This window comes from Falco naumanni, chromosome 11 (assembly GCF_017639655.2).
Source record: "Falco naumanni isolate bFalNau1 chromosome 11, bFalNau1.pat, whole genome shotgun sequence".
Taxonomy (NCBI): Eukaryota; Metazoa; Chordata; class Aves; order Falconiformes; family Falconidae; genus Falco; species Falco naumanni.
Genome location: NC_054064.1, coordinates 20,380,722 through 20,408,103, shown reverse-complemented (window position 1 = coordinate 20,408,103; position 27,382 = coordinate 20,380,722). Strand labels below are relative to the sequence as shown.

At 37.3% G+C, this 27,382-nt stretch overlaps 1 protein-coding gene across 1 annotated transcript in view; it reads left to right on the top strand.

Annotated features, from left to right (window-relative positions):
- Positions 1–18,045: 18,045 nt before the first annotated feature.
- Positions 18,046–27,382, top strand: part of ADGRL2 (adhesion G protein-coupled receptor L2) — a 179,620-nt gene continuing 170,283 nt past the window's right edge. Inside the window, exon 1 of the mRNA XM_040610963.1 lies at positions 18,046–18,065. The gene's annotated coding sequence lies outside the window, so the exon portion shown is untranslated. The remainder of the gene's footprint in view (positions 18,066–27,382) is intronic.

Here is a 27,382-nt window from a genome sequence, read left to right as displayed (position 1 = left end):
ATAGACCTATGCTTGTGAAAGAAGGGATCTGCGACTGCTTTTACATCTGCAAAGTGCAATTAGCTGTATTTCCTGAGCCCTGGCTGCATCGTTAACAATGCTCTTTAGAAACATTTTACAAAGAAAAAAAATTTGTTTGTTTGCCATTTATCTACACGTAATGCTAAACTTGGATGGTATGGCCATGGTTTTCAGAGCAGGGCTTCTTATCTAGCCCAGTAAACTGTACGATGCTTTATGGAAGCCAAACAGTTCCTCAGAGTCACATATTCCTCCGGTGGCTCAATCAGGATAAAAGCCAGGGTGTTCTTACTCCTTCCTTCTCCCCACTTAATTACGAGGCCTCCATCACTGCTGAAAATATGCATCTGAATTACATTGGCTGGAAAATCTGCTGCAGACAAGAAAGAAAACAGTATATCACACATCCATAGCCTTGGGACTTGGGGCAGGTCAAGACAGGGTTAGCAGCTGGTTACAGGTGATGCATCTTTGCACCAGGAAAGGTCAATTTAATGTGAGATCCCTATCAAAAATGCTAACTCAGTGCCCTAAAACTCTGTTTGAGCCCCTGAAGAAGGATTTCAGTAGCTAGATCCTCCATATTTAACATTTTAGTGTTTGGAAATTGATTTCCTGGAGATTTAGATAAAACACCAGGTATCTTAGCTTCAATACAAGTTTTTAGAACTGGAGTTGATATGGGAATTTTGTGTTGTGCTTTCCTTATTTTGTGTATTGTTAAATTGCACCCTTTAAGGTGCTCTCATCATTAGTGTCATTTACTCTCAAATTCTTATGAATGTTATTTCGAAGCGCTTCAGATATTTTCATGTTAATGACACATGATGATAACTACAATTATTTAAAAAGACACCCCCATGCAAACCTAGTGACTTTTAAAGAATCCTGGAGTTTCTTAGAAAAGCAATAAGACAATAAATTAAAATAAAATCTATGCTAATTGTGAGCCAATTTAAAAGCCAGCATTTTAATTTGCTATTTAAAAGTAAGTGTTTTCCTAGTCTGACATCTAAAGGAAAATAATTCCATAGATACAGCAATTTTAGAACACAGAGGGCAGAAACACCCAGATTTTGGCAAATCTTTGGAACAGCTAGCGAAAGCAGTGCCACAAGAAAAAAAGAAGTAATCACTTCCATAATATAGAGAGTGCTAAGATCATGTACTAGGAGTACCCTAAATGTTAGTTACAGAATCTTGAAGTCTATTCAGTATTATATAAAGAATTAATTCAATGACCTAAGATCAGATGAAATATGAAAAAGCTTCTTAGTCTGTCTTTGTACCCTGATGGAGCACTTTCAAGCGGAAATAAGTATATTCATTTACTTATAAGGAAGTTATTCAAAAAGAGAACTCCACTGTGAATCATCTATGGACAAACTAATCTGGTGTCTTTCCAGGAGAGGCAACCATCTAATGTCTGGAATTCACAAGATAAAAGACATTTTTTTGCTGATACATAGATACATGCTGATGGTGAATGACTATTAAAAGATATAAAGGAACAAAAGTTTTACCAGAAGCTTTTGGTGCTGATGGAACATATGTCAGTTCTGGGGAAGGACAGGGGATGTAGGAGGAGCAGGGCAAATCATAAAACCACAGCATGCATGTTATGGGTAACAACTGAAATACACAATGCAATAAGAAACAACCCAGAATACAGCAAATATTAAAAATTCTACCAAACTTCATATAACATTAAAGCTTTGAAATTATCAGTGAATTTCCCCTAATCTGCTGTTCATACAGTATGATCTCAGTCTTGCCAGTGATTTCATTAGTTTAAAGCAGATATGTTTTGTAACAGCATTTTGAGTATTATTCTAAGAGCCCAGCCAAGCATCTTCATTTACCTTTTTCTGCAGTGTCTCTAGAATGTCTTGTTCTGTGGAATAGTCCAAATGAAGCTGAGATAAGCATGAAGTTGTAGAAATCAGATATAATTAAGGGATTTGTTCCATTCACCTCCCATGTTCATCCAGTTGAGTTTCACATTGAGCTCCCATATTCAGCCGGTTTGTCAATGTACTTGAGAAGACCTTCAATACGTCACTTTGGCATTCATTTTAGAATACAATCTAGATCTCTTCTTATGTCCTATCTCAGTACTCTCAGCAATTTACCTGAAGAAAATACAACCAGGAAGGAGACAGTGTTAGCAAGCGGGCAAAGCGCAGAGCAGTGCAGTTTCTGGTTTTGTACCCAGCTTAGTGGCTGAGCACTGCTTTGCCTTCCTGTGGTGCCATTTCTATGAAATTTCAGTTAACTGATTTCTTCAATTAATTGTTCTTGGTGATCTACATGTGGAATACACTATGAAAGACAGATAGTATTTATTATTAAGGATATGTCTACTCAGAAATTAAATATTTTCATTATAAATGTAAGTTTATATTGTTGTACAAAAATGTTTTCAAATCCCTTTTTTGATGTTCTTGCATTGATCTACAAGTGGCTGTTTTCAATTTTGCTTAAATTGATTAAAAACAAGTTAAGAAGCTAAACCAAAACAGAACATTCTTTAACCTGGGTTGTACTTTTTTAATCAAAGCAGTTCACTTTTTTTTTTTTTTTTCAACCTATTGAGGCAGTTGATGAACATGAAGCAGAAAGAAAGAAGGCAGAGTACAGGACAGTAAAGAGGTTAATGACAGGAAAGACTGAGAGACTGATAATGGCAGACCAATGTAAGTATGGAAAGAGAAGTTTGTGGGCACAGTAAGACATCAAAAAGTTTCCTATTTAGAAATATAATTTTCTTCTTTTTGTGCATGTGTAAATGATAAAGGGGAAATATAATACTCTAAGCTGTTGAGAGCTCACAGTATGCAAAGCACCATCAATAGAAATTACGTCAAATTAAAAATGATAGAAGGAAAGGATGTGATGAAAGGTGATGTGAAACTCAAAGAAATTATATAACTGTATATTTATTTTGGAAACCCAGAAAGAAAACAACCAAACAGAAACAAAAATAGTATGATTGGGAAAAGCTGTTCTTACTTGCTAAAATAGAGTGAATTTTGAAGGGTTAAGTATTTTTTGTTGGTATTTTCTATATAAGCTGAGTAAACTAGTTCAAAGGGAGCAAGAATTTTTTAGGAGCAAGAACTTTTCACAATCTTTTTTTTTTTGCTGTTTTGTGGGGTTTTTTCTTCCTGGTCTAGTATTTCTTACCTCTTTAGCTTGTGTAGATTCGGAACAAACGTTTGCCATTTCTCTGCCTTGAAAGTCAACATAGCTACATTTTGATAGGAGTTTTTTCATGGTACATAGGGTTAAAGAATGTTGTTTTGTACAGAATCATGAAAGGATATAAATGCTGGAAAATAATTCTGTAATTAGATAAGGGTTATACTTATTCTTGAATGGAAACATATTGTTAGCATTTTCTAAACAAATTATTGCACTGCAAACTATTGAGAATCTATCATCAGCACAATGTTTACCAAGAGCTCCCTGGAAACACCCCGGCTGATTACTGGTATTCAGGGTGAGGTTTACAGCACTGTTTCTAGTCTGTGTGCCTTGCTGTGTACCTGGTCAATGCAGCAAATGGTCACTGCTTAAGTTAGACTCGTAAAGGTTCTTTGCTTGTTTGAGATTTTCCCATGGAGTTAGCAAATAATTGGCAGAGCCTTTTATGTATTAGGCAAACCACATCTCAAACCACATTTCATATACAAATTTTTCAGCTTTTCATCATTCCTATATGCGCACTGTTTCTGCAATATGATTTGTCTGTATTGATACTGCTGTGATCAGGAGGGGCTGTTGGATTCAGGTTTCAAAAAGAGGATGAGATTTTCCTTTTTAAATGCTCTGGGATTCTTCATAATGAAAGGTGCTTTATTACAAGAAGTTTTTGTATAGCTAGAGCATTGTATGTAAACATAAATCACTGTATTATATTGACATGTATAGGTACGTTAGGTATAATCCTCTGTCCACATCTGAGCAAAAAAGTAACAATATATCTGTGAGTTATGTTGTCATTGGGACAGATGTAACTGCAAACACATAGCCATAAACATAATTTTCTTATATCAAGGAAAAGCCTGGGAAAAATTATGCAGCTCTTAACCACAAAGATTTCAATAAGCCTTCACTAAAGTTACCTCAGGATAACTGAGCTGTATGAGTTTCTATCCTGCAGGGACTTACCATGTCACAACAGTGTGTGATAGAGCAGTTCCCACAGATGTGCTGCAGCCTTGCCTGTGTAAGGCAGCTGGCAGCGAGGGCAGAGATGGGCCTTCCCACCACCGTGTCCTGCACAGTTCAGATCTGGATGATATGGGTGCTGCTCAGGTCCAGCTGCAGGCTCTGTGGCTATTTACTGCATCTGTGAAAGAAATCATAAATCATAACTGCTTGTCTTCGATAAGTGGAGAAATAGCAAGTATGTATACTATCTGTATAAGAGATTGAAAAATTCAAAGTAAGAAATTTAGGTTAACATTACTGTTCTTAATTCAAAAGATTCTTTAAAAAGATTGAAATTTCTACCGTAGTGTGCCTATTTACAATATTCCTTAATGTAGCACCTGTAACATAAGAAAACCAACCCAAGTGAACAGAACAAAGTGTACAGTACTTTGGGGGTCATTCATGCTTCAGTTTCAAGATTTCTTGGTGATTGTGTATAAGTTTTTTTTGAATTATTATTTGATCAAGACAGGACTTACACGGATCTGGATGCCTTCTCCGCACTGAAGAGTTTACATACCTTGTAATTGCCTCCAACGTATTCCAATTTTTGTGTGCGTTTGTAACTATGACATCCGGGGTTTTGCCAGACTTTTTGGGTGGCATTACTATAGGCTTCATTCTCAAAGTGCTGAGTGATACATTCATGAAAAATACCTCCTCTTTGCCCATTAAAAAACCCCAATCATATCAGAGATATTAAAATTTATGCTAAGTCTATTCAGTGAAACATAAATAGTCATCACTTGGAGAACCTGCTATGTGAGGCATGATCCTGCAATATGCCAGGCTCTTCCCAGATATTCTCAGCACCCTCAACTTTTAGTGAGTTGCCTGATGCTCAGCACCTTGTAGGATGTGGCCTCAGAGGAGCATGTACAGACCCAAAGCAAACTGGCATACATTCAGCTGTTCATTGTACTTTTCTTCTCTCTCAAAAGCAACAGTTCAAACAAAGGATTAATTTAGAAAGAAAAAAACAATTAAAATTGAAAGAAAAGGGATGTGTGAAAAAGAATGTTAATAAGAGTACTTGAAGAGGCAAAGAAATTAGAGAGATGGAAAACCTAATTTTTCTTTTAAATAACATTAGGAAGGTTGTAGATGTTGTTTAATACTGTGCTTGAATATGTTGCAAGTGGCACAACCACTTCATGAGATGCCAATTGCTGAAATACAGAGTTGTGATTTAAAGTGAGTGTCACCCTAGTTTTAGTCCAAGTGATGGATTTTGTTTTGAAATGGGTTTTACCAAACCTAACATAGAGAGATGTGTTTTCATTTGTTTTAATTTCAATTAGAATTACTTTGGTTAAAAATACCACTTCCATAACTTTTTATTAATATATTGTATCTTCTGATGTGAACTCAGATTGGCCTTACAAAATACCAAGTATTCAGGAAGAGAGCTGATACACCTAGAAAGCCAAGACAGACACCAAAAATCCCAATCTGTGTAGACCACCTTTGGACATTTCTTTCCCTTTTAACTGAATGGCTATAAACAACACAAAGAGGTTTTAAAAATTGAGGAAGCATATTCTTAATAGCTTGCACCTGGTTTATGTGAAAAGTTAATATGGAATTCTGCAATACTGACCGATACCACTTTCTTTTCATTTTTTATTATGATAAAGTGTAAAAATGGCAAGGTGATGGAATAGGAAGCCTTAACTCTTTATTTCATTTGTTTTTAAGTAGCAGATTGCATAGTAAATCAACTTAATTTATGTACCATGTTCATTGTTAAATTCTCCAGATTCATTAAAGCCCTGGAACTGCATTCATATAACAGAATATGACCTCTTTTCCTGGCTGCTTAATTCATTTTCAAGCTGCATACACCTCTTTGAATATGTGTTAAAGTAGTAGTCTCATTTGACAGGGAGATTTCATAAAGCTTTGAAGTGTATCATTAAAAGGGACGCTGTCAATTTGAATTTTTTCAAGATGACCAATTTAAAAAAAAAAAATCTCTTGGGTGTTGGAGGGTTTTTTTCTGATTCCTAGAAAATGTTTACAGGTTTTTTTCCCTGTGAATGTTTGGAAACATCATGTAGAAGGCCAGAGAATATTACTATCATAGCCATCATTATTAATCATGAACACTTTCATATTCCCCCCAACACACGTCCTTTTCTCTAACAGGAATTAGCCCAGTGCATACAGCCAGCCTGAGCCCTGTGAATCATTTTTGCATTATTTTAAAACTTTGAAAGGGGACTTCGCTACAACATTGCTTTGCCCTGTGCACGGAGGCTATTTTCATTCTTTGCTGCCTGTTGTTTGAGGAGGTTTTTTAGGCCTGAGCTTTCCAGCGCCTCTCTCCAGCAGACCCCTGCCTGCAGAGACCGCGCTGCCAACCAACCTTTCAGTCATGGGTCTCTGACAGACAAGCTCTGCCAGACGTAGCTGCCATGATTTCAGATATTCATGCTCGCAGCTGTCCATCTTACAATTCTGCTGGAAATTACTGTCAACCTACAGGGACAAGAGAGAGAAGCATGTGCCTGTACTTGAGCCGCTACATTCACATCACTGGTTAATTTAAACTGCCAGTGAAAGAGCCCTTGCCCTAATCTTCTGGGCTGTCAATGGGATTATGGCCTTCCAGCGGAGGGGCAAGGCATAAAGCTGGGAAGTGGTAACATCCAAAATTGTGGCAGCTTTCTACTTCAGTTTATGTGAGCCAAAGCACAAACTACCTGCACTAAGTAAACAGGGGAAAAAATTGAGAAAAAAGGTCTTTAATCTTTCCCAGCTACACCATATGACAAGTTTTTAGATGAGAAAGTGGCATTTGAGTTCCCAGTGTACTTTTAATGACTCCGTGAAACGTATTTTATTTTCCCAGTGAAGTTTTTAAACTGTGAATATTTTATCCAAGCGATTAAAGTTACTTTTTACTCTTACAAATTGGGCACAGAATATTTAAATGTAAGAGGGAGAGGGAGCACTAGATATGATAATATCTGACAGTTTATGGGAATGTGTTTCAAATTACAAGCAAAGCATGTGCGTGCACACATGAATATAGCTGTGGTTTATCTTCGGCATTAGGTAATGTTCTTTCATAAAAGAAAGGAGTGAAGGCTCCTGCTATTCTGTTCAAAGGGAGGACATTTATATATTTTATATAGCATGCTTTATACTGCTGTGTTATGGTATGTAATATATTGGAAGTTCTTAGTCTGTGATAGACCCCCAAAGGGTAGACGTGTAGGTCTAAGAGATGAAAAAAATCAAAGACATGATCTCTTGACAGAATTATATAACCTTCTCACACTGCCTCTGAACTTCACTGAATCCTCGAGGTGACAGAAAGCTGGCAGGCTAAGTAGAAGCAGCTGCTTGTGATGGCATGCCTAAGATATATGAATCTGTTCGGTGTGATCAATGGCTGAATGCTCAACCGCCCAAGTCATTGATCACCACGATGACCCCAGTTCCTGCTAAGTCCATCAGGTTGCTGTGGAGGCTTTAAGGAGGAGGGAGTGAAAAACGGAAAGCAGGGCACAAACAGCAAAGGAAGGAGAAAGACAGAGGCAGGAGCTCTCCTCATAAAAGCTATTCAGGAAATTGCAAAGCTCGTTACTATGTGTGTGGTACTGATCACACTGAAGTTTTGCTTTAAGGTGCATACCTGAATAAATGCTGAGCAATTCTGTTCTATACATAGTCTGGGATTACCACAGGAGCCTGCCTTCCATCAGGTCTAGGGGTCTAGGTTCTCCATACTCCTTCAGCAGTCTCAGCTACAATATACACATGCACCTTATTTTTTATATCCTTTCCACAAAAGTTCTTTTAAATATTGCATGTAATAAACAAAATATCAACCTACATTACATGCCAAATTATGCCAAAGAAAGCAACAATGTTATAGCATAAGCAGGACGTTTATTATGTGAACATGTTATGTGTAAAAAGGGTACAAGTGAGTTTTATTAAATGTGTTCTACTCATATGCAAAAGTAATTTAACAATTGAACTGTTTCACAAAATGGACTATTTTAGTGCGGTTGCGTCATGAAAAATTACTTTGTTAGAATGGCAGAACAGGTTTCCACACATGTTGAGTCTCAGAGGATTTATCTAATTTCCTCAGTTCACTAACAAGTATCTTCTACAGCTTTTAAATACAAAACTTGGAAAACTCAATTGGGCTGCAAAAGTGCAGTCTGGGTTCCTTTTATCTCATGCATCTCGTTATTACTAAAGATGCTCCCAGTTAAACTTTAGCAGTTTTTCTGCTACCCTTCATTGGGATAGTTCAACTTTAGTATAGCACAGAATCTAAATGCACTGAGACTGCATAAATCTCATTGTTGATAAAGTAAGTAATGCCAAAAGAGAATTCAGTTCACTCCATCAGAACTAGGAATAAAGCCACTTTTTCCACATGTGAACGTGAATATACACAAGGGGCCTGATCCAGAATTAAAAATCTCTCCCAATAGCTTGGAATCTGGATTTAGTCTGAAAAGCAGATCTGTTGAATGAAACCAGTACATTTCACATTGGCACTTTTAAGCTTGGAATTGTCCTATAAAGGCAAAGGTCTTTACGGCTATTGTTTGTTAAGATTTGCTTCACAGAGCTCTGTTCTGAAGGAAAGATCATCTCACATATACAAATTGCTTAGTTTCATATACCAAAAAGTTATATGAATGTCATCTACTTGCATTTAGTATTCATGAAGTGGTGGAAGTGGTCACCAAGCCACTCTCAATCATTTACTGGCAGTCCTGGCTAACCGGGGAGGTCCCACTTGACTGGAGGTTAACTGATGTGATGCCCACCTACAAGAAGGGCAGGAAGGAGAATCTGGTGAACTACAGGCCTGTCAGCCTGACATTGTCACCAAGGAAGATTACAGAGTGATCAGCTTGAATGCCATCATGTGGCATGTATGGGACAATGAGGGGATCAGTCCCAGCCAGCATGCGTTTATGAAGGGCAGGTCCCACTTGACAATCCTGATCTCCTTCTATGATAAGGTGACCCACTTGGTGGATGATGGAAAGGCTGTGGGTGTTGTCTACCTGGACCTTAGTAAAGCCTTTGACACCGTCTCCCACAGTGTTCTCCTGGAGAATGGCTGCTCATGGCTTGGACAGGTGTACTGTTCACTAGGTAAAAAGCTGGCTGGGTGGCCAAGCCCAAAGAGTGGTGGTGAGTGGAGTTACATCCAGCTGGTGACTGGTCACAAGTGGTGTTCCCCAGGGCTCAGTGTTGGGGCCAGTCCTGTTTAAGATCTTGATTGACAATCTAGATGAGGGGATTGAGTGTAGCCTCAGTAATTTACAGATGGCACCAAGTTAGGTGGGAGTGCTGATCACCTTGAGGGTAGGAAGGCTCTGCAGAGGGATCTGGACAGGCTGGACCAATGGGCCAAGGCCAATTGTGTGAGGTTCAACAAGGCAAAGTGCCAGGTCCTGCACTGGGGTCACACCAGCCCCACGCAGTGCTACAGGCTGGGGGAAGAGCGGCTGGAAACTCCCTGGTGGAAAAGGACCTGGGGGTGCTGGTCAACAGCCAACTGAACATGAGCCAGCAGTGTGCCCAGGTGGTCAAGATAATGGCATCCTGGCTTGTCTGTGAAACAGCATGGCCAGCAGGACCAGGGCAGTGATCGTCCCCCTGTGCTCAGCACTGGTGAGGCTGCACCTCGAACACTGGGTTCAGTTTTGGGCCCCTCACTGCAAGACAGACTGAGGTGCTGGAGCGTGTCCAGAGACAGGCAACGAAGCTGGTGAAGGCTCTGGAACACAAGTCCTATAAGGAGTGACTAAGGGAATTGGTGTTGTTTAGCCTGGAGAAAAGGAGGCTCAGGGAAGACCTTATCATTCCCTACAACTGCCTAAAAAGAGGTTGTAGGCAGGTGGGTGTGGGTCTTTTCTCCTAAGTAACAAGCAATAGGACAAAAGGAAACAGTCTCAAGTTGCACCAGGGGAGGTTTAGATTTGATATTTGGAAAAAATTCTACACTGAAAGGGTGGTCAAGCATTGGAACAGGCTGCCCTGGAAGTGGTTCAGTCACCACCCCTGCGGTTTTTAAAAGATGTGTAGATGTGGCACTGCGGGACATGGTTTAGTGGTGGACTTGGCAATGCCAGGTAATAGTTGGACTTGATCTTAAAAGGTCTTTTCCAACCTAAGCGATTCTATGATTCTGTGATGTACCAATTAGATTATATGACTCGAGCTTAGAGTCAAAGTGCTCAGAGCAGAAGAGATTAATTTCCATTTTCACCAGGAAAAAGCCATATCCTTATTTGTTGTATTATTCTGATGCATGCATTAATATTTCTTTTGTTTTCATGTTCACCTATTTCCTTTCATTGTATAGCAGTTGGGTTATAACCACAGCCATTAGTAAGAGAGAGTTTCCAAGTACACAGAATCAGAGGAAGTCCTGTGTTTTTGTGGGTTTTTTTGGCAAATTATTTGGCATAATTTGGAGGTTCTGGAAGACCAGAATTTGTTCTGGTGTAAATTGGGAGTACTTCCAGTGGCACCGTTGGGATTACAGTATTGTAAAAATGAGATATTTCCTACCATGCCTCCATATCCTCATCTCCAGGTCAGCAAAACTACCTGTCATCACATTTCTGACCTGGGTAGATCTCTGTCTTATTCTTACCTTTTCTGAGCTCTTCTGTTATGTATTCCCACCCTACCTCTCCATTCAGTCCTGTAGCTTAATGCATTTGACAGAAATTCCCTCCATTTTTATCTTAAAGGCAGACAAAAAAATGTTCAAGTCATTTTGCTTGGAAGTCACAACACCTATATGTATTTTTTTTTGAAATTGCATCTCCTGCAGCAGAAATGGGAGCAGTCAGTTGGCCCAGAGGAACTCCTAGACACACAGCTGGATAAATTCATGCTGTTCACTTTCGTCTTATGCCTGTAGGCATTTTTTAACAGTTTTCAGTTCAAGTGCACTTTTACCTCTTGTTTAGTTTTAATTTGTCTAACAACATAATAATACCTTTAGGGAATATTAGTCCTACAGCAAGAACACACATAAATTCTGTGGATACATATATGTGTGTGTGTGTGTATGTATAACATATATAAAAACTGAGCAGTGCCTCCTCTGTAGTAGTGCCACTCTCCAGCTTTGTTAAGCTGTAAAAAAAATAATAATATAGTCACTTGCATAAACAAGGGAAATGGACTTTGTATTGGATTAGGCTTTATAGAAAGTTTCCTTAAACTTGATTCGAGTCAAAACTAAGTGGCTAGAGAACTGAGTAGAAATTTCTCCATGTAATATACCAAGCAGTGAGTCTTTACCCTGGAGAGAGGGAGAAGCAGAATGTGTTGAGCACCTGGGAGTGGGAATAAAAAAAAATTAAACTCTGGAGAGTTTTACTTAGCTTTTGAATCTTACTGTCGTGCTATCCTGTCTTTCTGTCACACAAAGTTCTCCCTTCCTTGGCAACCATATGAAAAATGGAGCTGCAGCAGCTACCTGTGCCAGAATCCACGTTCTCTTCTTGAAGCAAGACATTCAGGCTGCAAAGAGCTGGGGTCCGGGGAAATGGGTGGCTCTCCCAAGAAAATGTCGGGTTTGGTGGCTCAGGAAGAGGCTCTCCGATGGATAGCTGGAGTGCAGCAGCTCTTGGAGAAGGCACCTGCAGAGAGCAGGGTGGTGCTGGGCAGTAGGAGGGTGCCAGGAGCTCTGCTGGTGCCGCAGGGAAAGGGGATGCTGCCAGACCGCTGAAGTGAGTTTTTGGAGGTTAAAAAAAATGTAGGTTACTATACTCAGTGAGGGAAGGTGTGGAGTTTTCTTAAAACAGAGACTAAGGGAAAACCTACTTGGAGAAGGAATGAAAGGAGGGAAGGAGGCAAACTGTTACTGAAAATTAAAGGCAACCCATGGCAAAAATGTGCAAACTGCTGATCAGAAACCTAACAAGAACTGTGTGTCCCCTACAGAACTGTGTGGCATGCCATAGTTTATAGAGATTACATTATACTGTACTCTCTTGTACCCTGCAGAAAGCACACCCTCACCAAAAAACTATTTTGAAAAGGTTAACTTTTGCTTAGTGCAAATATACACAAATGGGTAAAGAGCTTGATAAAATTTATAATTCTTTGTCTCTAACAAATCTGCTTTTTTTTTGTATAGGTAACTTATTCTTAATATTTGTTGGGTAGGACTTTGGTACAATCCTACACAAGAATCAAAAGGATAGGAAAATATTTTCCAGAACTGGAATATTGATACTGGAAATGTACATGAATATTCCCAAATATATCAGCCTTTAACTCAGTTATTTTTCATAAATTCATAAAATTAGCAAATGAAAGAGGAATGTGCACAGGGGAATATATAACAACTCTGTCAATTTCTGTATTGTCTGATCATTTTTGTTCCATGCATCTTTCTTCATATGGTCTTTGAGCCCATAAAGTCAAATTTCTTTTCTGCTGCACTGCAGTAAAATCCCACAAGGTCCAAAAAGCATCCTCTCATAACAAGGCACTGTTCTGGGGGCAGGAAGGGTGTTTGCAATATCTTTTATCAAAGTCTCCAGTTTATAAACTATTCAAAGAAGGAATATATTGTTTGGAAGAGATTTCCAGTTGCATATGGCATAGATAATTTCAGCACTATTAAATCATTATTATAAAGACTATGCACCAGACTCTCAGCTGGTGGAAATCAGCATAGTTCTTCCCATGTTACATGAACCAACTTAAGTTAATTCTTTAAGTGGAACAAGTTATTCTACAAACATTTTGAAATCTTTAGCAATGCATGCTAAATCCAAGATTATTGGATTTTTTAAACATAAAGTTTCAGGGGTTTTTTGAATTTTAATTTTAGTGGAGAACAGCAAACTCTGTACTGTAAATGATCTTTGCAACCTCTATGGCACAAATGTCATTTGGATACATTATTAAAGCTTACAGTTCTATAATCATACATAAAGCTTATATTATATACAGAAAGCTGCATGGAAATACCTATTTTAAACTACTGGGACCAGCCTTGCAAACATAAATAAGATCAGACCCATTGATTTCAAAGGGTATATGTGTACATCTTCCAAAGTACTAATGTGAAAAAGCATTGTAGATTCTGTAACTTGTAGCTTCTCCTTCAGAACTCTAAAAATACAACAGCTTCACTGATGGATTAGGAGACGGTGCTGTCATATGACACAGGCCCACAGATGTTAGGCTTTAGCACCTCAGTTGGAAAAGTCTTCCCAGATCCTCAACAGACATCCCATGTAACATAGACTTTCATGTTATATATGATCAGATCCCCCATCATGTATGGAAAGCATACTGGGCACATTTTTTCCTGTATTTTCTTAACCAGGCAAGGCTTTTACATTTTTTTTAGTATCGGCAGTTAGGAAGCCTCTAGAAAAGCTGCCTTGGCTCACATGGAGATAAACTGCAGAGAGTGACTTTATACTGCACAGTCAGGGGGGCTGATCAGACTTCATTACCATTGACAAGATGTAGAGTGGTTCTGACTCTGGCTCCATCATACCTCTCTGGGACAACAGTGGCCCAAGTCAATTCTGTACCTACTCAGGGTTTCCAAAAATCTTTAAGACAGCAGTAGTCTGAGACCTTATTTGAAATGATTTGTGATAGTTTTCTACATTTGAGTAGATGAACAGCTATGAAAAATGCACATAAAAGCAAAAAGCAGTGTAGAATATTTTCTTTAATGCAAAAAAGCAAAATCAACGAATTGACTAAAGACAGTCTTCAGAATATGCAGAATTATGTTTTAATGCCTTATGTTTATCATTTTTTCCTATACGTCTGACTGTAATCCAATCTCATTCAAGCTATCTAATGCATTTCTGATGTGTTTTTTACCATAGAAGTTAGGCAACCTTATGAACTTACCTCTGTTCCCACTTTACCTTGTGGGTGATGTGTTTTCAAACCAGATGATACTCTATGTCAGAAATATCAAGCCTTGCCATAACCTGAATTTAGTAACCCCCATGTACTTCTAGCTTCCTGACTCCTCTTACTGTCTGCATTTCAGTACGGAGTCCCCAGTATCTGCTCATCACTCCTAATTACTTTTATTTTAGCCTATGTTCCTGATTTCTGAGCCAAGAAGTTTAACGAGCTATGATGTACTCTGACGAAGCATTTAATCAGGGCTGAGTAATCAAACAAAAAGCTTTTCAGGGCAGGGTGCAATATGGGAGGAACCATACTGTCTGCCTGATTACGGTGTTTCCTGTTCTCAGGCCTGAAAGAGTCCCTGCCCATGGCTTGACGGGAAGAGCTCCCCAGTAGAAGCCATGTAAAAAGGGAGCGGTGGCAGAAAACAACATGAAATCAGTGAAGTAGGAAAGATTTAAAGTATACACACTTTTCATCTCCTAAAGCCTTTGTCATCAGGGTGCAAAACTCTCTAGAAATATTTGTGGCTATGGGTGAGGGGCAGGGGAAACCTAGCCATTAATTCCTAAGAGGTGTTATCAGATGCATCAGGGTTTGGCTGTAAATTTGACTACATTGCTGTGGTGCACAGAGAAATGAGTGAGGAAATATCTGATTAAAGTGTACATTGCTGCTGAGGCAACTGAATGTTGCCATAGCAATTGAGATGAAATGTGCAAAGAAGTGAGATAATTAAATCTAACCCCTTTAGTAGTTTTGATAGTCAATGCACTGCCAATAGGAAAAGTTATCTACAGTGTTAAAGATAAAACATATTCCTTGTGGAAGTACTCCTTGCTGGTATTTTGTTGCTCTCTTTCTAAATGCATTGCTTCAGGTAGCTAATTTGAATGTTCTCTTTAATAATCAAATACAGTTTTGACCTTGGTCTGTAACAGCCTAGAACTTTTGCTGACATTTTATCATGGGAACTGTCTACACAAAATATCCAGAAAGTTTTTATTCCCCCTTCCTCTGTGTGCAGTACAGTAAAGCCCAGGTTGTCATCTCAAAGCTTACAGTTCAATAATATCTAGAACGTGCTGCCCTCTTCAGGAGCTAGCGATTAAAAATAGGTGATTTCATTTATTGATTCAAAAATTGTAGTGAGCAAACGGGATCTACAGAACTGAATAAGCTGGGGGTGGTGGTGGGTGTTGACATTTGCAATGCCAATGCCAGAGACACTGAAAGAAGTTGCAACATTAACATACAAATCTGATTTTGAAAAAGTAAACAAGTAAAAAAGTAAACAAAAAATGTGTTAACGTTTCTTCAAATTTGAGAACCGGGTGGTCATACTCGCATCCACTCAGGTTATTTATTTCAGCCAGTGAAAGCAAAACCTAGGAGAAGCCTTGACTCACTTGTTCTAAAGTAATAATTCCATACTGTACATACCAGCAAATAGCCTGTTATTAAAAATTATTTGTGTCCCAAAAGAGCTCCTACAGTACCTGTCACACTAAACTTATTTTACTTTCTGCTGCTATGCTCATCTGAATCCATGTAAGAATTTAATTCATAATTTAGCAGAACATTAAAACGTACACTTAACTTTAAGCACAAACATTGCCGCAACGACTTCAGGGGGATACTCGTGTGAAAGTATTGGACAACTTGTGTATCAGCCCAGAGGCCTGCATACATGGCTGCCAGGCAGGTGATAGGCACACAATTTTCAGTTCATATCTCACAAAATCATAAGCCAGGTTGTAGAATCTTAGTTAAGCAGTGAAGAACTAGAGGCAGAATCTACCCTTTTGTGAATGTAATTCGAAGTCAATGAGAACTTCTGTTCATTTATGAAATGGTGGTGTTTTATTGGTTTACAAATAGCTTTGGAAAAAAAATTATTATGGCTTTGTGGCAGGGGAACTCCAAAGCTGTGTGGAGGAAGGACAACTACTACTTTGCTGAAATGAATGGATTTTTTTTATGTAGCAGTTCTGAACAGGCAGTGGATTAATGATCACCTCTCCCAAACAGCAGTTTGCAAACTGTGAAGGCTGAGGAGCAAAGATCTCTAGGAAGGGTGCAGAAGCCAGTGCTTTGTGGGAACATGGCTCAACTGAGATGGATGTTCAAAGGTTTCTTTTTAAGTTTACATGAAATACTGTTTCTTTGGCTGAGGGGGACCCTATTTTCCTGCATTTCATAAATGAAACAAAAGAGATATTCTGTGCTACATCTCACATGAAGCACCATGCACAAGATTTAGCCCTCAAAGAATAGAGCAAAAGTGTCTTTAAGACATCTCTGTAGATGCTCAGATTCAAGGCTGGATACAGGCCAATGAATCTCCAGTAAATTAGAGCAGCCCTCAGGGGTTGCTCTAATTTACATTAGCTTTATCCAGGCTTCCCTATATCTTGTGCTGTGCTGCAACCTAGATTAAGTCTGAATTTCTGCAGCACTGAACACCCTGGAAACTCCCTTTTTGCCCAAGCTGAACTCCTTGAACAGAAATAACTCCTGCACCGTACTGGGGAATTCTTCTCTATCTGGACACTCCCTTACCTGTAAATACCTATATTTCATCCAGCAATATATGCAGTCATGGTGAGATCCTGGAATCAATCTATCATTTATTTTAGCTTTTAGATTTTTCTTTAAAGGTAATAGCCCTACCTAGCTAGACATTACATTTTTTTTCCTAAGTGGTTTGTGACTCTATCTCTTGGTTATAGTGCCATTTTCTAAACATACTTTTTTTATTGAACTCCTTAATTCTCTCCCTTGAATGTTTACTTTAGGTTTTTATGCATGTGTATTTTTCTCAAAGAATTAAACTAGTTAAGAATAACAAGTGGGTTTTAAGTGTTGTCCCTTCTTCGGCATAAATCTCTTTTACCTCTGAAAACTATGTATCAGGCAGATAGGCAGATTCTGTATCTAACTGGCCACTTCAGCAGGAGTAAAGTTGTATTCTGTGTGAGAAATGATCGCAGACATTAGCCTATTGTCCTGAAAACTTTTTATTCTCAGACTGCACAGTTGGGACATACAGCACAAGATGTTATAGAAAAGTGAAAATCCTCCCTGGGTGGATATTGAGTGAAAGAGATCACTCTGTTCAGCCTTTAGTTAAAGGAACTGGTAGCAGTGATTTATTTCTTTCTAAAGAAAACAGAATAGCTACAATGTCAGGCATAAAACAGACTGAAAGGGATAATAGAAAAGAAGGAAGAAAAGGACAGTTAACTAGTATCCATTTTTTCATTTCCACATCAGAGTTAAAGCACGCTGATGAGGTGTGTGGTGTACTTAGTACTTTCTCAGTACCCCAGTCTAACCACTGCAAACTTACAACCCATGAGTAATTTTTTTCTAAAGCAAAATGTAAAGGCAGTTAATTATTTTAATAACCGTGAAAAGATTTTTTAAGAAAATCATAATACAATTTTTTTTTAATGAGTTAAGAAGGAAATCTTTAACATTTAATTGATAATTGTCTCTTCTCACCTTAACCCTTTATGCACATGCCTTACCCTGTTTTCTCCCACTCTGTAACAGTGACAGCAAGCCCATGGTTTTATTTTCAAAAGCACAATCACAAGTTGGATGCCAAGATCCTATGTCTGTACTTTATGAACACCATGCAAATAAATTCCAGCTGGTATGCAGTTCTAACCATGGATATACACAATAGCCTGTGCTTTTTTCTAATCCAGTACCTGTTAAATACATGTAATGTATATTCAGAACTGCATTAAAATATTGATCTATGATTTGAACAGATATTTTCATTTTTTGTTTTGATGCTGATGCATTTTTTGGCACCTAGAATCCCTGCAGATAACAGTATAATAACCAATAACATTTTCTTTGCTTTCTAGGGTCTTTATGGCAGAATGATGAATTCCATCTTTTCCAGAATGGTAAGCAGAAAGCTATTTCTGTTTCTGATAACACAAAACATAAGGTAAATTCTTGTAGGAAAAGATTGCCAAATTGCTTGAGAAATAACTGTACTGAACAATTTCATAATTATATGGCTTATACAACTGAAAATATTTGAATATTCAAATCCTGTAAGCTACCTAGAAAAGATTTGCAGAACATTATGCTAATTATTCAAAAGAAAATAAGTTCGGATTTAACATCTTTTTTAGAAATGCTGCTGACCCTGGCATGCTCAACTTCTTATTTTTCTTAACAATTTATTACAATGTATAAATTCTTATAAATACAAATACGTTGTTTTATCAGTGAAGAACATAAATATGTCTTGTCTTTGGGCTGGAAAAGGGTGAGTCCCATAGCATGCATTACTATTTGAAATGTATAAAATTGATCTTTATTTATGTTTCACTAGGGCTTTGCTGTATCTGTGAATTTAAAAATATGTAGTTTCCAAACGTAGACATCACTTCTGCACGCTATTGTGTTGTTTAAAAAAGATGGTTTCATTTGTCGTTCTTTTTTTTTATGGCTGAAAAAGGCAATATTTATTTTTCCCCTTGATCATAACATCTTTACAATGAAATAAAAAGAAAAATTCATCATACTGTATGTGTAAAGGTCATCCTAAAATAACACTTCTGAGCAAACTATACTGAATCCTATGAGTACGTTGCTAAGGAGAAATGTTTTCCAACAGGTCTTGGGCATTCACTTTACAAAAAAAAAATAATTCTTTCCCACTACATAAAAATGTAGTCTGAAATCAACATGATGAAGACCATCATGAAGTGAAACTACTGTTAAAGTGGAAAGAAATATTACTCAAAGAGTATCCCATCAGAGCACAAATTCTGACTCAAAATGTGACTGCTTCTTAGGGTTACACTTGAAAGACCTTCCCTCTAATCCCAAAAGGAACTCAAGACCCTTTAAAAAAGGACATTATTCACAAACTTTAATGCATAAGAGCTTAAAACAATGATAGATTTAAAATACGTGGGACTGATTTCTTGCTGTCTTTGATAGAAACAGTATCAAAGTTGCCAGTGTTCAAGAAAAACCAATAGCAAACCACAAGTTTTATGATTAACTTTAGGAATGATGACTTGATTTCTGATGAACATGGAAAGTCAGAGTTGTTCTTTGAAACTTTTTTCTAGGAAAGTAAAACCTGCAGGTGAAGCTGTTTTGAAATACTTGTTTATGACTTGTAGATCTAGTCCTCTGACAATAACAATGAGGTCTGCTTTGGCAAAGTCTGCAATGTATTTTGACCTGCCTGCTAACAGAGGGAATTTCAGAAGTATCAGGGCTGAGGATCCTTCAGGGGCATATCTATGATTAAAGAGAGGGAAAAGTCATGTTGAACAAAGGGGGGGGGGGGGGGGGGACGAGGGACGACTAGGGTTGGGGGAAAAAAACAGCAAACCAAACAAAAAAACAATCCAAACAGGCATGAGAACTACATTTAACCTCCTTCATCCACAAACATAAAAATGTTCGAGAAGAACTCGAGAGTCATTTTTAATCAAAAAGATTAACTATGTGACAGTTAAGTATGTTTGGGATTACAGCATCAAAGGGCCTGTCTCTTGTGTATATTTGCCTATTAGCAGTAGGTACTTGGCACAAGGATCGTATGTAGGTTGCAGCCACAGACAGACACTTGGGCTGCATACACCCTTTTCTGCAATGCTCATTAGGCAATAATATTGTCAAAAGTAAGTGTTTACCAGCAGATTTAGTCTACTTAAAACCATTTTAGCCTGAGGCTGATCTTGTGAAGAAGGCTTGGGGGAAGGGCAGAAGAGAGACACAACATTTCATTTTTCATGAAAACAAATGTATTCACCCAGTATCCTGATTTGAGGTAATTTACACCTCTAAATTTGCACATTAAGTGAAATTATTTTTATTTTGAGGCCAACCGTGTGATTTATACTATAAGCAAAGAAGATAGGACAAAAGGCTTGGACCTTAAGGGTTGCTACAACAAAGACAGTACTAGACTATTTTGGGAAGAATTAATTCTTGTCTGTATAAACATGTACACCTAAATGAATTTTCCCTGACTTGCTCCGGAATACAAGGTTACTTTGCCAATTATGGATTTCCTTTATGTAAATATTAATTAAACCATAAATATATTTTCAAGTTGGATGTCTTTTGTTTATGGAATGGGAAACTGAGCTTCCTCATATTACTCCCTTTCAACATTTCAAGGCTTTTTTTAAACTTAAAAACAAGATAAATATCACAGAAGAAAATAAATTGTTGAATATAATTAATATCACTTTAAGAAAATAACTTTCCCTCTCGTTTCTAACTCTAGCTATGTTTAATGAATAAAGATTAAATACACATTACTATGAACAGTCACAACATCTAGATTTTAATCTAAAAATGGACTTTTTTCTATATATGTTAATAAATTATCTTTTACCTCAAATTATTCCTAAATATGTAACATTTAGCGGTAGCATTTCATTATATATATCATCATATAACCATTTTGTCATGAATTTTTAATTCCACAACTTTTAATATATGGAAAATCATGTTAGATAAACTGAGAACATAAAAGACTTACTAATGTGGAAGACCATCTTGGCTAAAAACTGAAGAAGACAAAAAGTAGTTCTCATTTTCCTCTCAATTAAAACTCTGTGCAATTATTATTTTATATTATAGATCTCTTTTGGGATTCTGGTTACACAAAACTTTTTGGTTCATTTCACAGGAATAATATTCATCTTAATTAGCAAAAACAATTGATGGGCTTTTCTCTTTTTTACAAGAGGGAGTTCACTCAGTGTACTGATTACAAGTAGTAGATTATCCTGATAAATGAAAAGTTCTTGTCTTTCTGAACAGCAGCTGAATATGTTATCTGTCTTCAGCCTTGTAGCTTCTTTGTTAGACGTCACCTTGTTGAGACAGAATGACTTACTTGGTAAGTGGTTGACCCGATTTTTTGTCTGGCACCCTAACGTTGCTGGGCATTATGCCAAGCTGGATTCTGTAGCTATTTATGACTGCATTCAAGGTTCAACTATGCAAATCACAACTATTAGCCAAAAAAGCATAGCAGATTTGTTTTTTAAATATTTCCATAGCTCACAAGGTCAAAGCATTTGTTTTCACAATTTTAAAATATAGTTTCGTAAGTAATGATCAGTAATGTTTAAAGAGATTGTCACCTTTTAACATTTTATTTAGACTGAATTAGACAGAACATAAACATTTTTCCTCATGTGCTACAAAATAATTGTATGGAGCACAGGAAGAAGAGACATGAGCTGAAGTGGAAAAATAGAGATCATTTTGTCTGCTTGTGAACAGCTGAGCTGCACCATACAGAATTACAATAAAATGAAGACAAACTATGACAAAAAATCTTTGGGGAGTGCAGTGTTCCTCCCGAAGGCCACCCTGATAAGCTGGCTGCAGGGAGCTGCAGGGACGGGCAAGCTCTAAGGCTCACAGCCTGGGCAGCTCCACGCTACCTGCACAACTTCTGTTCCCAGTTGGTATGAAATCAGACCCAAAGCCCAACTGAATCCCTAGTCGGTATGCATTCACAAATATTTTTGCCTCTGTTAATTCTCAGGCCTAAATCCATCCAGCGCCTTGTAGGTGGATTGTGGTTGCAGGCAGATACAGGGTGCAACGGCCCCGCAGACCCGTTCCTGCCTGAAGCTGCGGTGGTTTGTGAGCCTTCAGCTTGGGAGGCTTCTGCTGCCTTCAGCGCTGCCTCCCCACCCCTGCCCCCCGCCATTCCCATGGCACTTGAGCAACACCGAGGCTGAAAAGGAAACCTTGTGCAACTTCAGACGGAGGCAGCACTATGAAGTTCTTTGGGTTGGGTTTGCCCTTTGCTCTGTGCGTTGTCCGGTATCAACCCTGACTTGAACCCTTTGATAATCATACGCACAGGCTGTCCTTGCCACTGTCATCCCACAGATCAGCTGTTGATTTGTCTCAGTTCTTGTAAGTAACAGTGAAAACATGTTTACAAAACTAGCAATGGTATACGTCAGGTATTAAGAACCATCTACAGAAAACTGAAATGTGATTTAAGCACATACAAAATGGTTATTCATAAGGAGAATTTGAAAAGAGGTTGTGTGCACAAGATGTCGTAAGACAGATTTGAAAAAGACATCTATCTTTACTGTATCCTAATTTCCTGACAAACTTAACGAAACTATTAAGAAACCTTACACACATATCAACAGGCTTATCCATAAAACCCACACAATTAAACATAATAATTTACTAACCCAGTACTTAAAGATTATTTGACAATATAATAAATAGGCAATAGATAACATGTAATATGTAATATAGAATATAGAGAGGCAGGTATAATGATAATATAGATTATATATAGTAGACAAGATAGTAAATTGATACATTTCCTCTTAAAGAAAAGGGAAGTAGATTTAAACACGAGCAGTGCAGATTCTGTTTTCTAATACAGATTCAGGTGTACTTTGGATTAGGTCCACATTTTGTGACAGAATCCAAGGTGGGAGCACATGTTCCTTCATCAGGTGAGCATCCTTCACATCACACCAAGTGTGGATAAAGGCTGGTTAATTTATTGATTGTAACATGAAATTATTAACGAGGCTGAACCTCTGGTTCAGGGTATTTCTTTGTATGAAATCAAGGATTAACATTAAAAAACCAAACTAAAAAGTTTATCTGTTTTAACATCTTGCTTTATCAGTTTGCAACAGTTCTCTTCATAGTTGTAAGCCAAAAAGCATTTTGTTAAGATTCTATTGACTAAAAAAAACAACCTGAGTGTGAGCTAACAGTGGCTGAGTGTAGTTTCCATTTGTGAGATACTTTTTATTCATCATCTGAATTTTATGGGTTGTAGTAAAATAAGGTGTTTCATCAAAAGTGAAAGAATTATGGGAGAAATTATGTGAATGAGTGCAGAATAGAGCCAGTTAAGATACACTAATCGGTCAAAGCCTGATTTCTCTGTTTTAGTTACCATCCACTCAGAGGAGAAGGATGACTCATTGATCTTATTAAGGTTTCTTCCCTTACTTACAAACTGAGACTGTAGGGCTTCCCTGAGTCATCTATAACAGTATTTCCCCACACTTCACCTAACAAGGTGTGAAACAGTCTTCCAACAAAGTAGGGAAAATATATTAAAGTGGGACAAAAAATAAAGGTTGAACTGGGAATATGGAGATATTCCATCGAATTCATAGGGTTTGTACAAAGAAGTAGAGTTTGAGCCTTATTAATACAATACAAAGCCCCAGAATTTATTCATGGTTAGATTTCTGTGCTTTAGCCAATCCTTTTTTAAAGATCCCCTTCTCCAATAAAAGGCACACGACACTGTGTAAAGGTAAACACTAGCAACTCTGTCCACAATCAAATCTAAATAATACTTTAAGAAATTAAATCCAAAACATTACCAATAAAAATACCTAGCATGTATTTCTTTCCTGGGAGCCTACATAGAAATTGAATTCTACTGAGCTGCGCTTACACAGAACAGAATTCAATTAAAAAAAATCCGCCTGGATTCCATGCTGTGAAAAGCCCTTGCAAATTTATTTTAGGGACTCTGGGTGTGGAGCCTGGACATAGTTTTATTTTATTTTTTAATGGAATCAGTCTTAATGTCTAAGGTTATTCTTTACTTGCCTCTGCTGCACAGTTTTCACATACAAGCCAACTGAGGACAACTCGTTATTAAAGAAGTCAGCAGGTGTCCTGTGTTCTGAAACATATTAAATAAAGAACTCAACGGGATCATGTTGACTATAAGCTCCACAAAGAAATTAAATAATGAAGACAGAAGCTCTTCAACAAAGCCCAGTTCTGCATAAGTAAAAAATGTCTTGTCAGAAGATGGAAAGTTCTCCTGCCGATTTTTACTATTGTTTTTCTGAAAACAAGCAGCCCATAGATTTTAGACACTTAAACCTTCTGACCTGAGTCTTATGCAGTAGAAAGCGATCAGAATGATGGGAACTGAATAGTCAAAATATGCCCTTCTCTACACAGCTTCATAGCTCAACAAAAGAGCCATTGCAAAATGGCCTTCTTATCACTCTGAAGTTTGTTGCATTGTCTTGCCCATGTCAATATTAATATGAAGCAGCTCCAGTAAATACAAAGAAAAGAGTAGAAAAGGGTCTGTTTTATTTTTAGTTAGTATTTGTCTAATGTATGAAGCCTTACAGCCACAGAAACGTTTAAAATACCGTCCCATTTGAGATTTAAATGTATTTTGGGATAAGGTAATTTTAAATCACATTATGAAGGTTTTAAACTAATTTAAATACAGGTTTGAACTTCCCACTTATTCTGAGTTGCTAAGTAATTGCACCAAACAAATGTTTTTAGAGTGGGCTTTAATATAAGGAATCACAACATTTATTGGATTTTCAATTTTTCTAAAACGTCATGAAGCAATTGTTTGAAGAAAATTGACAATTAAGAAATCTAACCATGTCTGGTTTTGCAGAAAAATTAAACTTGATTTAATTCTCTTTGAAAAAAAAAAAAAAGAAAAAAAAAAAAAAAAGAAAAAAGTTGACTTCAATAGAAGTAGGTCTGGGCAACTCAGAGTCGATTGGAAAATAAATTATGCTAAGTACATCCAGACTCACCGAGCATCTTTAAGAAACAGAGTGTTCATAATGAACCAAAGTCTTCCGACAGCTTAATATGACTTTAAAATAACTAATATGAAAAAATATTACAAAACCTTTGTTGACCAGGTGTTTTCCCTTTTTATCAATACAATATATTCCTATAATGGCCATCCCATGCTCTGTCATTAAAATGTGAGCTTTCCTTTCAGGTGCTTTGCCTCAGACATATGGAATTCTCATCTGCAGTTTTTACTTCCAGTCTCCAAGTTAGTCACACAGGGCTCCTTGAGCAAGTTTGCTGCAAACACAATTCCATACTTTGGGGCTCAGTGAGTTAATATGTCTTTACCACAACAATTAAAAGCTCCTTCTCCAAAACTCACCATCAATTTTAATGCAAGACATAAAGAGGACACATTTCCCTATATCTGAGATTTCCAGATTAATATTGTTGATAAGATTTAACAGGCATATTTATAGGACTGGGGATACAGTCTTGGTTCAGCAAAAGTTTGCTCACCTAAACCTGTGCATTTGCAGAAGTGGGGCCTCAGCTTATGTTAAGTTACAGGTAAAAAAGTAAGCATGAGGTTCCAATGTCCTGATGCCATTCATTCCTATCAGTAATTTATTCCATATACATATTCATTTTTTCAAGAAGGAAACAATTCTATAATATTAATTCTTCCCTAGACACAACTTAAACTTGAATTAGTTAATATGTTTGCCAATCTCTTGTTGTCAGCCTAACGCCGCTTGTATGGGTAATTATGTGTTTAATAGAAATATTTCCCAGAAAGTTCACATGAGACCACAAAACTAGTCCAGTTATATGCACTTCAGCCTCCCATATATGATGGAAATCTTTTCTCCTACCGTTTTTTCATTCCAGTTGCTGTTGTCACATGCCCCAGCAAAAATTCATAGTGATCCTCATCCTTTCTTAAAATGAAATATGTGCACATCAGTCTGCCTGGGTCAAAAGCTGTACCAGTGCTGCATTACGCCAATCCACAGCCAAATGCAAAAATGCCTGTAACAGACCATATGCTATAGCTATCAGGGGGTGCACTGGTAAAACTGAAAGCTGAATTTGGAGCAACACACAGGCTGAGAGCTATGCTTGTGGCTCAGCCTGTACAATTGTCTAACACTGAAATCCCAAGTCAAAGAACATGGCAGGAGGGTGGGAGCTTACCCTTGGAGATCTCTTGAGGGAAGCACAAATGGCAGTCTGTAAGTGCACTGCAAGAGTGACCAAACAAACCGAATGCATTCAATCACTTTTAAGACATCTCATCTGTGTGTAGCGTTTTGATCCCGTGCATGAGTAAATGTATGATTAAATTTTTATTAAAAGGTAATGCTCCTGTTTTAATGATAGTTAATTAAATATAATTAAAATGAAAGGATTAATAATATTAAACATTTCATCAGAGGTAAAGATAAATATAAATACATATATTGTAGTATGATTCAATACGAATATATAATACTCAGCCTATATTATCTTCAAGGCATTATGTAAAATAGCAAATTAATAACACAAAGCATGAAATAATATAATATTCCAGGTACTATGTAAATTAAAGGCCTGGTTCAGTACTTCTACATTCATAAAATCTATTTGATATTTGGGGGAGCAATATGCAAAGAATAGTTGAGGTAGCCTTAAAAATTATTATAGAAAGTCTCTATGAAACAGATGCTTACACTTCATTGCTACGTCACCTTTCCATGTGAAAAGTAAATTACAGTGCTGAATGACATACATTTTGGCCTCAATAGAAATCCTTTGTAGAGTCATAGATTAGAATTTGGAAATACTTAATTTCTAGCTAACCCTGAACCCATACATCTTTATGGCCTGACTTACTATTTTCGGAATCTTTGAATCAGGCCTTAACTCTTCATACACAAGGTATTCCTCTCTCATGGCACTTACTTCTATCAGATATATCTAATCTCATTTTGCCTCTGTTTGAAAAAAAAAATATCAGTATTTAGAGCAGCAACAACATGTTATGTCTACCCATAGATACCCTATGTTTTAAACTATAACACTCATTGCTTTTGTCATTTCTGCCATTACATGCACCAAACCCATATTTCCAGATGTATATCACTATGAACCTTTGTCCTGTAAAATTTTGTGCATTAACATATTATGATAAGTAGAGAAATGTGTTAACTTTTCAAGCAAATCTTTAAATTGTGTAGTTTCAAATCAGAGACATTTTTAGGTCTCTGCAGACTATAAGGAACTAGTATTTTTCTAACAAGATCTTAAGACCCTCCGAAGAATTTTAAGGATTTTTATGAACCTCTGTATGCATTCTTTAGCTAGATTTTGGCATTGTTTCAGTGTAACTCCAGTACAGCTCAATCAGTTTATTTTATAATTAAAAACAAGGAAATAGTAACAAAAATACATAATATATGGTACTCATGTTTATAATAGAAACATCCATAAAGAAAGAAACATGTTCTAACTCTTCTCATTACCCCAAAGGGAATTGCATCTTTAATCACACAAAGCACAACGGCTTTCTAATTTTGTTTAAAGTGTTTCAGTACTTACAAAAACCAGATCAGGTTATTGTAAATCTAGAGCAAATTAGAATCATTGGCCTCTGCTCAGCTGTATTCAAGAA